This window comes from Lithobates pipiens, unplaced genomic scaffold (assembly GCF_037356315.1).
Source record: "Lithobates pipiens isolate NorthernLeopardFrog02 unplaced genomic scaffold, aLitPip1_a1.2 Scaffold_8, whole genome shotgun sequence".
Classification (NCBI taxonomy): domain Eukaryota; kingdom Metazoa; phylum Chordata; class Amphibia; order Anura; family Ranidae; genus Lithobates; species Lithobates pipiens.
Genome location: NW_027507903.1, coordinates 568,399,079 through 568,413,795, shown reverse-complemented (window position 1 = coordinate 568,413,795; position 14,717 = coordinate 568,399,079). Strand labels below are relative to the sequence as shown.

At 45.8% G+C, this 14,717-nt stretch overlaps 9 non-coding genes across 9 annotated transcripts; 7 read left to right on the top strand and 2 right to left on the bottom strand.

Moving 5' to 3' along the window:
- Positions 1-1,581: 1,581 nt before the first annotated feature.
- Positions 1,582-1,653, bottom strand: TRNAE-UUC (transfer RNA glutamic acid (anticodon UUC)). The gene has a single exon. It is a non-coding gene; the product is annotated as a tRNA-Glu (tRNA).
- A 120-nt stretch (positions 1,654-1,773) lies between these two features.
- Positions 1,774-1,846, top strand: TRNAM-CAU (transfer RNA methionine (anticodon CAU)). The gene has a single exon. It is a non-coding gene; the product is annotated as a tRNA-Met (tRNA).
- A 1,960-nt stretch (positions 1,847-3,806) lies between these two features.
- Positions 3,807-3,878, bottom strand: TRNAE-UUC (transfer RNA glutamic acid (anticodon UUC)). The gene has a single exon. It is a non-coding gene; the product is annotated as a tRNA-Glu (tRNA).
- Positions 3,879-3,998: 120 nt separating this feature from the next.
- TRNAM-CAU (transfer RNA methionine (anticodon CAU)) lies at positions 3,999-4,071 on the top strand. Its single transcript has one exon. It is a non-coding gene; the product is annotated as a tRNA-Met (tRNA).
- A 1,040-nt stretch (positions 4,072-5,111) lies between these two features.
- TRNAM-CAU (transfer RNA methionine (anticodon CAU)) lies at positions 5,112-5,184 on the top strand. The gene has a single exon. It is a non-coding gene; the product is annotated as a tRNA-Met (tRNA).
- Positions 5,185-6,225: 1,041 nt separating this feature from the next.
- Positions 6,226-6,298, top strand: TRNAM-CAU (transfer RNA methionine (anticodon CAU)). Its single transcript has one exon. It is a non-coding gene; the product is annotated as a tRNA-Met (tRNA).
- A 1,040-nt stretch (positions 6,299-7,338) lies between these two features.
- Positions 7,339-7,411, top strand: TRNAM-CAU (transfer RNA methionine (anticodon CAU)). Its single transcript has one exon. It is a non-coding gene; the product is annotated as a tRNA-Met (tRNA).
- A 1,040-nt stretch (positions 7,412-8,451) lies between these two features.
- On the top strand, positions 8,452-8,524 carry TRNAM-CAU (transfer RNA methionine (anticodon CAU)). Its single transcript has one exon. It is a non-coding gene; the product is annotated as a tRNA-Met (tRNA).
- A 1,040-nt stretch (positions 8,525-9,564) lies between these two features.
- Positions 9,565-9,637, top strand: TRNAM-CAU (transfer RNA methionine (anticodon CAU)). The gene has a single exon. It is a non-coding gene; the product is annotated as a tRNA-Met (tRNA).
- The last annotated feature ends 5,080 nt before the right edge of the window (positions 9,638-14,717 follow it).

Below are 14,717 nucleotides of genomic sequence, written 5' to 3'. Positions count from 1 at the left end.
CAATGCAAATGTGCAGAAGAGCGAGAACGGCCGAGAAACTTCATGTGCTAGTACGCATGTGCGTACGCCAAAGCGCACACAATGCGTGACAATTTCTGGTACCCAGTGGCCTATTTAAAGCTAGCAGCATAAGCCATTAGTTGCTGGATGATCTTCAGCTTCCCCTGTGAGTTCCTGTGACCCTGATATTATTCATGTGTGAAAATTCATGTGCCAGTGCGCATATACGTACGCCAAAGCGTGTGCATGAGCCATTAGTTGCTGGATGAACTTCAGCTTGCCCTGTGAGTTCCTGTGTTCCTGATAGTATTTGATTTCCTGTCCTGACCCGACTTGACCTGTCTTGTCTGCATCCCTGGCTTTGACCCTTGGAACTTTGACAACAAGGGAATGATTGGAGGTTACAATGGAAAAACAGCTTTGAGGTTTCAGCACTAGGAGTGTGCGGGTCGTTAAAAGGACTTGCATTTCCCATAACAGGAGTCGAACTCGGGCCGTCTGGGTGAAAACCAGGAATCCTAACCGCTAGACCATATGGGAAAACTAGCTGCCTTGGTTTGAGAAAAATAGAGAAAACCAAAGGGAAAAAAAGATGTGCCAGCGCCATCAGCTTCCAAGTATGGTGGCCAGCTATGACACACATATCACTTTCACTAATTGGCCTCGTTAGCGCAGCAGGAAGCGCGTCAGTCTCATAATCTGAAGGACGTGAGTTCGATCCTCACACGGGGCACTACTCTCTCACCATTTTGTGAGCCTTGGGGTCCTTAATCTATGACAAACACTACTCTTCATCCCTTAGGTCTTGTAGGAAACCATATGGATGGAAAATTGACCGGAAGATCAAGCTTTCAGTGCTCTTTTGCCTTCCACCATATTCCACCCAGCTAAAATCTTTAGCTCTGCATCCAACAGACCTTGCAAGATACAATGTCTACTCATCCTGGAACAACAGAGGCATTTTCCATCTATGTGACATGCTTCCCTTAGTTTCATCACACAGAAAGAACAAAGCACCGAGGAATTCAAAAGGGCTTTTTCAAAGGTGTGGAAAAAAAAGATGATGTCTCTGTCAGAGAATGGTTTGCAGAAGATTGGCACATAGATATTTGCCAATGCAAATGTGCAGAAGAGCGAGAACGGCTGAGAAACTTCATGTGCTAGTACGCATGTGCGTACGCCAAAGCGCACACAATGCGTGACAATTTCTGGTGCCCAGTGGCCTATTTGAAGCTAGCAGCATAAGCCATTAGTTGCTGGATGATCTTCAGCTTCCCCTGTGAGTTCCTGTGATCCTGATATTATTCATGTGTGAAAATTCATGTGCCAGTGCGCATATACGTACGGCAAAGCACGTGCATGAGCCATTAGTTGCTGGATGAACTTCAGCTTGCCCTGTAAGTTCCTGTGTTCCTGATAGTATTTAATTTCCTGTCCTGACCCGGCTTGACCTGTCTTGTCTGCATCCCTGGCTTTGACCCTTGGTACTTTGACAAGAAGGGAATGATTGGAGGTTACAATGGAAAAACAGCTTTGAGGTTTCAGCACTAGGAGTGTGCGGGTCGTTAAAAGGACTTGCATTTCCCATACCGGGAGTCGAACCCGGGCCGCCTGGGTGAAAACCAGGAATCCTAACCGCTAGACCATATGGGAAAACTAGCTGCCTTGCTTTGAGAAAAATAGAGAAAACCAAAGGGAAAAAAAGATGTGCCACCGCCATCAGCTTCCAAGTATGGTGGCCAGCTATGACACACATATCACTTTCACTAATTGGCCTCGTTAGCGCAGCAGGTAGCGCGTCAGTCTCATAATCTGAAGGTCGTGAGTTCGATCCTCACACGGGGCACTACTCTCTAACCGTTTTGTGAGCCTTTTGGTCCTTAATCTATGAAAAACACTACTCTTCATCCCTTAGGTCTTGTAGGAAACCATATGGATGGAAAATTGACCGGAAGATCAAGCTTTCAGTGCTCTTTTGCTTTCCACCATATTCCACCCAGCTAAAATCTTTAGCTCTGCATCCAACAGACCTTGCAAGATACAATGTCTACTCATCCTGGAACAACAGAGGCATTTTCCATCTATGTGACATGCTTCCCTTAGTTTCATCACACAGAAAGAACAAAGCACCGAGGAATTCAAAAGGGCTTTTTCAAAGGTGTGGAAAAAAAAGATGATGTCTCTGTCAGAGAATGGTTTGCAGAAGATTGGCACATAGATATTTGCCAATGCAAATGTGCAGAAGAGCGAGAACGGCCGAGAAACTTCATGTGCTAGTACGCATGTGCGTACGCCAAAGCGCACACAATGCGTGACAATTTCTGGTGCCCAGTGGCCTATTTAAAGCTAGCAGCATAAGCCATTAGTTGCTGGATGATCTTCAGCTTCCCCTGTGAGTTCCTGTGATCCTGATATTATTCATGTGTGAAAATTCATGTGCCAGCGCGCATATACGTACGCCAAAGCGCTTGCATGAGCCATTAGTTGCTGGATGAACTTCAGCTTGCCCTGTGAGTTCCTGTGTTCCTGATAGTATTTAATTTCCTGTCCTGACCCGGCTTGACCTGTCTTGTCTGCATCCCTGGCTTTGACCCTTGGTACTTTGACAACAAGGGAATGATTGGAGGTTACAATGGAAAAACAGCTTTGAGGTTTCAGCACTAGGAGTGTGCGGGTCGTTAAAAGGACTTGCATTTCCCATACCGTGAGTCGAACCCAGGCCGCCTGGGTGAAAGCCAGGAATCCTAACCGCTAGACCATATGGGAAAACTAGCTGCCTTGTTTTGAGAAAAATAGAGAAAACCAAAGGGAAAAAAAGATGTGCCAGCGCCATCAGCTTGCAAGTATGGTGGCCAGCTATGACACACATATCACTTTCACTAATTGGCCTCGTTAGCGCAGCAGGAAGCGCGTCAGTCTCATAATCTGAAGGTCGTGAGTTCGATCCTCACACGGGGCACTACTCTCTCACCATTTTGTGAGCCTTGGGGTCCTTAATCTATGACAAACACTACTCTTCATCCCTTAGGTCTTGTAGGAAACCATATGGATGGAAAATTGACCGGAAGATCAAGCTTTCAGTGCTCTTTTGCCTTCCACCATATTCCACCCAGCTAAAATCTTTAGCTCTGCATCCAACAGACCTTGCAAGATACAATGTCTACTCATCCTGGAACAACAGAGGCATTTTCCATCTATGTGACATGCTTCCCTTAGTTTCATCACACAGAAAGAACAAAGCACCGAGGAATTCAAAAGGGCTTTTTCAAAGGTGTGGAAAAAAAGATGATGTCTCTGTCAGAGAATGGTTTGCAGAAGATTGGCACATAGATATTTGCCAATGCAAATGTGCAGAAGAGCGAGAACGGCTGAGAAACTTCATGTGCTAGTACGCATGTGCGTACGCCAAAGCGCACACAATGCGTGACAATTTCTGGTGCCCAGTGGCCTATTTGAAGCTAGCAGCATAAGCCATTAGTTGCTGGATGATCTTCAGCTTCCCCTGTGAGTTCCTGTGATCCTGATATTATTCATGTGTGAAAATTCATTTGCCAGTGCGCATATACGTACGGCAAAGCACGTGCATGAGCCATTAGTTGCTGGATGAACTTCAGCTTGCCCTGTAAGTTCCTGTGTTCCTGATAGTATTTAATTTCCTGTCCTGACCCGGCTTGACCTGTCTTGTCTGCATCCCTGGCTTTGACCCTTGGTACTTTGACAAGAAGGGAATGATTGGAGGTTACAATGGAAAAACAGCTTTGAGGTTTCAGCACTAGGAGTGTGCGGGTCGTTAAAAGGACTTGCATTTCCCATACCGGGAGTCGAACCCGGGCCGCCTGGGTGAAAACCAGGAATCCTAACCGCTAGACCATATGGGAAAACTAGCTGCCTTGCTTTGAGAAAAATAGAGAAAACCAAAGGGAAAAAAAGATGTGCCACCGCCATCAGCTTCCAAGTATGGTGGCCAGCTATGACACACATATCACTTTCACTAATTGGCCTCGTTAGCGCAGCAGGTAGCGCGTCAGTCTCATAATCTGAAGGTCGTGAGTTCGATCCTCACACGGGGCACTACTCTCTAACCATTTTGTGAGCCTTTTGGTCCTTAATCTATGAAAAACACTACTCTTCATCCCTTAGGTCTTGTAGGAAACCATATGGATGGAAAATTGACCGGAAGATCAAGCTTTCAGTGCTCTTTTGCTTTCCACCATATTCCACCCAGCTAAAATCTTTAGCTCTGCATCCAACAGACCTTGCAAGATACAATGTCTACTCATCCTGGAACAACAGAGGCATTTTCCATCTATGTGACATGCTTCCCTTAGTTTCATCACACAGAAAGAACAAAGCACCGAGGAATTCAAAAGGGCTTTTTCAAAGGTGTGGAAAAAAAAGATGATGTCTCTGTCAGAGAATGGTTTGCAGAAGATTGGCACATAGATATTTGCCAATGCAAATGTGCAGAAGAGCGAGAACGGCCGAGAAACTTCATGTGCTAGTACGCATGTGCGTACGCCAAAGCGCACACAATGCGTGACAATTTCTGGTGCCCAGTGGCCTATTTAAAGCTAGCAGCATAAGCCATTAGTTGCTGGATGATCTTCAGCTTCCCCTGTGAGTTCCTGTGATCCTGATATTATTCATGTGTGAAAATTCATGTGCCAGCGCGCATATACGTACGCCAAAGCGCTTGCATGAGCCATTAGTTGCTGGATGAACTTCAGCTTGCCCTGTGAGTTCCTGTGTTCCTGATAGTATTTAATTTCCTGTCCTGACCCGGCTTGACCTGTCTTGTCTGCATCCCTGGCTTTGACCCTTGGTACTTTGACAACAAGGGAATGATTGGAGGTTACAATGGAAAAACAGCTTTGAGGTTTCAGCACTAGGAGTGTGCGGGTCGTTAAAAGGACTTGCATTTCCCATACCGTGAGTCGAACCCAGGCCGCCTGGGTGAAAGCCAGGAATCCTAACCGCTAGACCATATGGGAAAACTAGCTGCCTTGTTTTGAGAAAAATAGAGAAAACCAAAGGGAAAAAAAGATGTGCCACCGCCATCAGCTTCCAAGTATGGTGGCCAGCTATGACACACATATCACTTTCCCTAATTGGCCTCGTTAGCGCAGCAGGTAGCGCGTCAGTCTCATAATCTGAAGGTCGTGAGTTCGATCCTCACACGGGGCACTACTCTCTAACCATTTTGTGAGCCTTGGGGTCCTTAATCTATGAAAAACACTACTCTTCATCCCTTAGGTCTTGTAGGAAACCATATGGATGGAAAATTGACCGGAAGATCAAGCTTTCAGTGCTCTTTTGCCTTCCACCATATTCCACCCAGCTAAAATCTTTAGCTCTGCATCCAACAGACCTTGCAAGATACAATGTCTACTCATCCTGGAACAACAGAGGCATTTTCCATCTATGTGACATGCTTCCCTTAGTTTCATCACACAGAAAGAACAAAGCACCGAGGAATTCAAAAGGGCTTTTTCAAAGGTGTGGGAAAAAAAAGATGATGTCTCTGTCAGAGAATGGTTTGCAGAAGATTGGCACATAGATATTTGCCAATGCAAATGTGCAGAAGAGCGAGAACGGCCGAGAAACGTCATGTTCTAGTACGCATGTGCGTACGCCAAAGCGCACACAATGCGTGACAATTTCTGGTGCCCAGTGGCCTTTTTAAAGCTAGCAGCATAAGCCATTAGTTTCTGGATGATCTTCAGCTTCCCCTGTGAGTTCCTGTGATCCTGATATTATTCATGTGTGAAAATTCATGTGCCAGTGCGCATATACGTACGCCAAAGCGTGTGCATGAGCCATTAGTTGCTGGATGAACTTCAGCTTGCCCTGTGAGTTCCTGTGTTCCTGATAGTATTTCATTTCCTGTCCTGACCCGGCTTGACCTGTCTTGTCTGCATCCCTGGCTTTGACCCTTGGTACTTTGACAACAAGGGAATGATTGGAGGTTACAATGGAAAAACAGCTTTGAGGTTTCAGCACTAGGAGTGTGCGGGTCGTTAAAAGGACTTGCATTTCCCATACTGGGAGTCGAACCCGGGCCGCCTGGGTGAAAACCAGGAATCCTAACCGCTAGACCATATGGGAAAACTAGCTGCCTTGTTTTGAGAAAAATAGAGAAAACCAAAGGGAAAAAAAGATGTGCCACCGCCATCAGCTTCCAAGTATGGTGGCCAGCTATGACACACATATCACTTTCACTAATTGGCCTCGTTAGCGCAGCAGGTAGCGCGTCAGTCTCATAATCTGAAGGTCGTGAGTTCGATCCTCACACGAGGCACTACTCTCTAACCATTTTGTGAGCCTTGGGGTCCTTAATCTATGAAAAACACTACTCTTCATCCCTTAGGTCTTGTAGGAAACCATATGGATGGAAAATTGACCGGAAGATCAAGCTTTCAGTGCTCTTTTGCCTTCCACCATATTCCACCCAGCTAAAATCTTTAGCTCTGCATCCAACAGACCTTGCAAGATACAATGTCTACTCATCCTGGAACAACAGAGGCATTTTCCATCTATGTGACATGCTTCCCTTAGTTTCATCACACAGAAAGAACAAAGCACCGAGGAATTCAAAAGGGCTTTTTCAAAGGTGTGGAAAAAAAAGATGATGTCTCTGTCAGAGAATGGTTTGCAGAAGATTGGCACATAGATATTTGCCAATGCAAATGTGCAGAAGAGCGAGAACGGCCGAGAAACTTCATGTGCTAGTACGCATGTGCGTACGCCAAAGCGCACACAATGCGTGACAATTTCTGGTGCCCAGTGGCCTATTTAAAGCTAGCAGCATAAGCCATTAGTTGCTGGATGATCTTCAGCTTCCCCTGTGAGTTCCTGTGATCCTGATATTATTCATGTGTGAAAATTCATGTGCCAGTGCGCATATACGTACGCCAAAGCGCGTGCATGAGCCATTAGTTGCTGGATGAACTTCAGCTTGCCCTGTGAGTTCCTGTGTTCCTGATAGTATTTCATTTCCTGTCCTGACCCGGCTTGACCTGTCTTGTCTGCATCCCTGGCTTTGACCCTTGGTACTTTGACAACAAGGGAATGATTGGAGGTTACAATGGAAAAACAGCTTTGAGGTTTCAGCACTAGGAGTGTGCGGGTCGTTAAAAGGACTTGCATTTCCCATACCGGGAGTCGAACCCGGGCCGCCTGGGTGAAAACCAGGAATCCTAACTGCTAGACCATATGGGAAAACTAGCTGCCTTGCTTTGAGAAAAATAGAGAAAACCAAAGGGAAAAAAAGATGTGCCACCGCCATCAGCTTCCAAGTATGGTGGCCAGCTATGACACACATATCACTTTCACTAATTGGCCTCGTTAGCGCAGCAGGTAGCGCGTCAGTCTCATAATCTGAAGGTCGTGAGTTCGATCCTCACACGGGGCACTACTCTTTAACCATTTTGTGAGCCTTGGGGTCCTTAATCTATGAAAAACACTACTCTTCATCCCTTAGGTCTTGTAGGAAACCATATGGATGGAAAATTGACCGGAAGATCAAGCTTTCAGTGCTCTTTTGCCTTCCACCATATTCCACCCAGCTAAAATCTTTAGCTCTGCATCCAACAGACCTTGCAAGATACAATGTCTACTCATCCTGGAACAACAGAGGCATTTTCCATCTATGTGACATGCTTCCCTTAGTTTCATCACACAGAAAGAACAAAGCACCGAGGAATTCAAAAGGGCTTTTTCAAAGGTGTGGAAAAAAAAGATGATGTCTCTGTCAGAGAATGGTTTGCAGAAGATTGGCACATAGATATTTGCCAATGCAAATGTGCAGAAGAGCGAGAACGGCCGAGAAACTTCATGTGCTAGTACGCATGTGCGTACGCCAAAGCGCACACAATGCGTGACAATTTCTGGTGCCCAGTGGCCTATTTAAAGCTAGCAGCATAAGCCATTAGTTGCTGGATGATCTTCAGCTTCCCCTGTGAGTTCCTGTGATCCTGATATTATTCATGTGTGAAAATTCATGTGCCAGCGCGCATATACGTACGCCAAAGCGCGTGCATGAGCCATTAGTTGCTGGATGAACTTCAGCTTGCCCTGTGAGTTCCTGTGTTCCTGATAGTATTTCATTTCCTGTCCTGACCCGGCTTGACCTGTCTTGTCTGCATCCCTGGCTTTGACCCTTGGTACTTTGACAACAAGGGAATGATTGGAGGTTACAATGGAAAAACAGCTTTGAGGTTTCAGCACTAGGAGTGTGCAGGTCGTTAAAAGGACTTGCATTTCCCATACCGTGAGTCGAACCCGGGCCGCCTGGGTGAAAACCAGGAATCCTAACCGCTAGACCATATGGGAAAACTAGCTGCCCTGTTTTGAGAAAAATAGAGAAAACCAAAGGGAAAAAAAGATGTGCCACCGCCATCAGCTTCCAAGTATGGTGGCCAGCTATGACACACATATCACTTTCACTAATTGGCCTCGTTAGCGCAGCAGGTAGCGCGTCAGTCTCATAATCTGAAGGTCGTGAGTTCGATCCTCACACGGGGCACTACTCTCTAACCATTTTGTGAGCCTTGGGGTCCTTAATCTATGAAAAACACTACTCTTCATCCCTTAGGTCTTGTAGGAAACCATATGGATGGAAAATTGACCGGAAGATCAAGCTTTCAGTGCTCTTTTGCCTTCCACCATATTCCACCCAGCTAAAATCTTTAGCTCTACATCCAACAGACCTTGCAAGATACAATGTCTACTCATCCTGGAACAACAGAGGCATTTTCCATCTATGTGACATGCTTCCCTTAGTTTCATCACACAGAAAGAACAAAGCACCGAGGAATTCAAAAGGGCTTTTTCAAAGGTGTGGAAAAAAAAGATGATGTCTCTGTCAGAGAATGGTTTGCAGAAGATTGGCACATAGATATTTGCCAATGCAAATGTGCAGAAGAGCGAGAACGGCCGAGAAACTTCATGTGCTAGTACGCATGTGCGTACGCCAAAGCGCACACAATGCGTGACAATTTCTGGTGCCCAGTGGCCTATTTAAAGCTAGCAGCATAAGCCATTAGTTGCTGGATGATCTTCAGCTTCCCCTGTGAGTTCCTGTGATCCTGATATTATTCATGTGTGAAAATTCATGTGCCAGAGCGCATATACGTACGCCAAAGCGCGTGCATGAGCCATTAGTTGCTGGATGAACTTCAGCTTGCCCTGTGAGTTCCTGTGTTCCTGATAGTATTTCATTTCCTGTCCTGACCCGGCTTGACCTGTCTTGTCTGCATCCCTGGCTTTGACCCTTGGTACTTTGACAACAAGGGAATGATTGGAGGTTACAATGGAAAAACAGCTTTGAGGTTTCAGCACTAGGAGTGTGCGGGTCGTTAAAAGGACTTGCATTTCCCATACCGTGAGTCGAACCCGGGCCGCCTGGGTGAAAACCAGGAATCCTAACCGCTAGACCATATGGGAAAACTAGCTGCCTTGTTTTGAGAAAAATAGAGAAAACCAAAGGGAAAAAAAGATGTGCCACCGCCATCAGCTTCCAAGTATGGTGGCCAGCTATGACACACATATCACTTTCACTAATTGGCCTCGTTAGCGCAGCAGGTAGCGCGTCAGTCTCATAATCTGAAGGTCGTGAGTTCGATCCTCACACGGGGCACTACTCTCTAACCATTTTGTGAGCCTTGGGGTCCTTAATCTATGAAAAACACTACTCTTCATCCCTTAGGTCTTGTAGGAAACCATATGGATGGAAAATTGACCGGAAGATCAAGCTTTCAGTGCTCTTTTGCCTTCCACCATATTCCACCCAGCTAAAATCTTTAGCTCTACATCCAACAGACCTTGCAAGATACAATGTCTACTCATCCTGGAACAACAGAGGCATTTTCCATCTATGTGACATGCTTCCCTTAGTTTCATCACACAGAAAGAACAAAGCACCGAGGAATTCAAAAGGGCTTTTTCAAAGGTGTGGAAAAAAAAGATGATGTCTCTGTCAGAGAATGGTTTGCAGAAGATTGGCACATAGATATTTGCCAATGCAAATGTGCAGAAGAGCGAGAACGGCCGAGAAACTTCATGTGCTAGTACGCATGTGCGTACGCCAAAGCGCACACAATGCGTGACAATTTCTGGTGCCCAGTGGCCTATTTAAAGCTAGCAGCATAAGCCATTAGTTGCTGGATGATCTTCAGCTTCCCCTGTGAGTTCCTGTGATCCTGATATTATTCATGTGTGAAAATTCATGTGCCAGTGCGCATATACGTACGCCAAAGCGCGTGCATGAGCCATTAGTTGCTGGATGAACTTCAGCTTGCCCTGTGAGTTCCTGTGTTCCTGATAGTATTTCATTTCCTGTCCTGACCCGGCTTGACCTGTCTTGTCTGCATCCCTGGCTTTGACCCTTGGTACTTTGACAACAAGGGAATGATTGGAGGTTACAATGGAAAAAGAGCTTTGAGGTTTCAGCACTAGGAGTGTGCGGGTCGTTAAAAGGACTTGCATTTCCCATACCGGGAGTCGAACCTGGGCCGCCTGGGTGAAAACCAGGAATCCTAACCGCTAGACCATATGGGAAAACTAGCTGCCTTGTTTTGAGAAAAATAGAGAAAACCAAAGGGAAAAAAAGATGTGCCAACGCCATCAGCTTCCAAGTATGGTGGCCAGCTATGACACACATATCACTTTCACTAATTGGCCTCATTAGCGCAGCAGGTAGCGCGTCAGTCTCATAATCGGAAGGTCGTGAGTTTGATCCTCACACGGGGCACTACTCTCTAGCCATTTTGTGAGCCTTGGGGTCCTTAATCTATGAAAAACACTACTCTTCATCCCTTAGGTCTTGTAGGAAACCATATGGATGGAAAATTGACCGGAAGATCAAGCTTTCAGTGCTCTTTTGCCTTCCACCATATTCCACCCAGCTAAAATCTTTAGCTCTGCATCCAACAGACCTTGCAAGATACAATGTCTACTCATCCTGGAACAACAGAGGCATTTTCCATCTATGTGACATGCTTCCCTTAGTTTCATCACACAGAAAGAACAAAGCACCGAGGAATTCAAAAGGGCTTTTTCAAAGGTGTCGAAAAAAAAGATGATGTCTCTGTCAGAGAATGGTTTGCAGAAGATTGGCACATAGATATTTGCCAATGCAAATGTGCAGAAGAGCGAGAACGGCCGAGAAACTTCATGTGCTAGTACGCATGTGCGTACGCCAAAGCGCACACAATGCGTGACAATTTCTGGTGCCCAGTGGCCTATTTAAAGCTAGCAGCATAAGCCATTAGTTGCTGGATGATCTTCAGCTTCCCCTGTGAGTTCCTGTGATCCTGATATTATTCATGTGTGAAAATTCATGTGCCAGTGCGCATATACGTACGCCAAAGCGCGTGCATGAGCCATTAGTTGCTGGATGAACTTCAGCTTGCCCTGTGAGTTCCTGTGTTCCTGATAGTATTTCATTTCCTGTCCTGACCCGGCTTGACCTGTCTTGTCTGCATCCCTGGCTTTGACCCTTGGTACTTTGACAACAAGGGAATGATTGGAGGTTACAATGGAAAAACAGCTTTGAGGTTTCAGCACTAGGAGTGTGCGGGTCGTTAAAAGGACTTGCATTTCCCATACCGGGAGTCGAACCTGGGCCGCCTGGGTGAAAACCAGGAATCCTAACCGCTAGACCATATGGGAAAACTAGCTGCCTTGTTTTGAGAAAAATAGAGAAAACCAAAGGAAAAAAAGATGTGCCACCGCCATCAGCTTCCAAGTATGGTGGCCAGCTATGACACACATATCACTTTCACTAATTGGTCTCGTTAGCGCAGCAGGTAGCGCGTCAGTCTCATAATCTGAAGGTCGTGAGTTCGATCCTCACATGGGGCACTACTCTCTAACCATTTTGTGAGCCTTGGGGTCCTTAATCTATGAATAACACTACTCTTCATCCCTTAGGTCTTGTAGGAAACCATATGGATGGAAAATTGACCGCAAGATCAAGCTTTCAGTGCTCTTTTGCCTTCCACCATATTCCACCCAGCTAAAATCTTTAGCTCTGCATCCAACAGACCTTGCAAGATACAATGTCTACTCATCCTGGAACAACAGAGGCATTTTCCATCTATGTGACATGCTTCCCTTAGTTTCATGACACAGAAAGAACAAAGCACAGAGGAATTCAAAAGGGCTTTTTCAAAGGTGTGGAAAAAAAAGATGATGTCTCTGTCAGAGAATGGTTTGCAGAAGATTGGCACATAGATATTTGCCAATGCAAATGTGCAGAAGAGCGAGAACGGCCGAGAAACTTCATGTGCTAGTACGCATGTGCGTACGCCAAAGCGCACACAATGCGTGACAATTTCTGGTGCCCAGTGGCCTATTTAAAGCTAGCAGCATAAGCCATTAGTTGCTGGATGATCTTCAGCTTCCCCTGTGAGTTCCTGTGATCCTGATATTATTCATGTGTGAAAATTCATGTGCCAGTGCGCATATACGTACGCCAAAGCGCGTGCATGAGCCATTAGTTGCTGGATGAACTTCAGCTTGCCCTGTGAGTTCCTGTGTTCCTGATAGTATTTCATTTCCTGTCCTGACCCGGCTTGACCTGTCTTGTCTGCATCCCTGGCTTTGACCCTTGGTACTTTGACAACAAGGGAATGATTGGAGGTTACAATGGAAAAACAGCTTGGAGGTTTCAGCACTAGCAGTGTGCGGGTCGTTAAAAGGACTTGCATTTCCCATACCGGGAGTCAAACCTGGGCCGCCTGGGTGAAAACCAGGAATCCTAACCGCTAGACCATATGGGAAAACTAGATGCCTTGTTTTGAGAAAAATAGAGAAAACCAAAGGGAAAAAAAGATGTGCCACCGCCATCAGCTTCCAAGTATGGTGGCCATCTATGACACACATATCACTTTCACTAATTGGCCTCGTTAGCGCAGCAAGTCGCGCGTCAGTCTCATAATCTGAAGGTTGTGAGTTCGATCCTCACACGGGGCACTACTCTCTAACCATTTTGTGAGCCTTGGGGTCCTTAATCTATGAAAAACACTACTCTTCATCCCTTAGGTCTTGTAGGAAACCATATGGATGGAAAATTGACCGGAAGATCAAGCTTTCAGTGCTCTTTTGCCTTCCACCATATTCCACCCAGCTAAAATCTTTAGCTCTGCATCCAACAGACCTTGCAAGATACAATGTCTACTCATCCTGGAACAACAGAGGCATTTTCCATCTATGTGACATGCTTCCCTTAGTTTCATCACACAGAAAGAACAAAGCACCGAGGAATTCAAAAGGGCTTTTTCAAAGGTGTGGAAAAAAAAGATGATGTCTCTGTCAGAGAATGGTTTGCAGAAGATTGGCACATAGATATTTGCCAATGCAAATGTGCAGAAGAGCGAGAACGGCCGAGAAACTTCATGTGCTAGTACGCATGTGCGTACGCCAAAGCGCACACAATGCGTGACAATTTCTGGTGCCCAGTGGCCTATTTAAAGCTAGCAGCATAAGCCATTAGTTGCTGGATGATCTTCAGCTTCCCCTGTGAGTTCCTGTGATCCTGATATTATTCATGTGTGAAAATTCATGTGCCAGTGCGCATATACGTACGCCAAAGCGCGTGCATGAGCCATTAGTTGCTCGATGAACTTCAGCTTGCCCTGTGAGTTCCTGTGTTCCTGATAGTATTTCATTTCCTGTCCTGACCCGGCTTGACCTGTCTTGTCTGCATCCCTGGCTTTGACCCTTGGTACTTTGACAACAAGGGAATGATTGGAGGTTACAATGGAAAAACAGCTTTGAGGTTTCAGCACTAGCAGTGTGCGGGTCGTTAAAAGGACTTGCATTTCCCATACCGGGAGTCGAACCTGGGCCGCCTGGGTGAAAACCAGGAATCCTAACCGCTAGACCATATGGGAAAACTAGCTGCCTTGTTTTGAGAAAAATAGAGAAAACCAAAGGGAAAAAAAGATGTGCCACCGCCATCAGCTTCCAAGTATGGTGGCCAGCTATGACACACATATCGCTTTCACTAATTGGCCTCGTTAGCGCAGCAGGTAGCGCGTCAGTCTCATAATCTGAAGGTTGTGAGTTCGATCCTCACACGGGGCACTACTCTCTAACCATTTTGTGAGCCTTGGGGTCCTTAATCTATGAAAAACACTACTCTTCATCCCTTAGGTCTTGTAGGAAACCATATGGATGGAAAATTGACCGGAAGATCAAGCTTTCAGTGCTCTTTTGCCTTCCACCATATTCCACCCAGCTAAAATCTTTAGCTCTGCATCCAACAGACCTTGCAAGATACAATGTCTACTCATCCTGGAACAACAGAGGCATTTTCCATCTATGTGACATGCTTCCCTTAGTTTCATCACACAGAAAGAACAAAGCACCGAGGAATTCAAAAGGGCTTTTTCAAAGGTGTGGAAAAAAAAGATGATGTCTCTGTCAGAGAATGGTTTGCAGAAGATTGGCACATAGATATTTGCCAATGCAAATGTGCAGAAGAGCGAGAACGGCCGAGAAACTTCATGTGCTAGTACGCATGTGCGTACGCCAAAGCGCACACAATGCGTGACAATTTCTGGTGCCCAGTGGCCTATTTAAAGCTAGCAGCATAAGCCATTAGTTGCTGGATGATCTTCAGCTTCCCCTGTGAGTTCCTGTGATCCTGATATTATTCATGTGTGAAAATTCATGTGCCAGTGCGCATATACGTACGCCAAAGCGCGTGCATG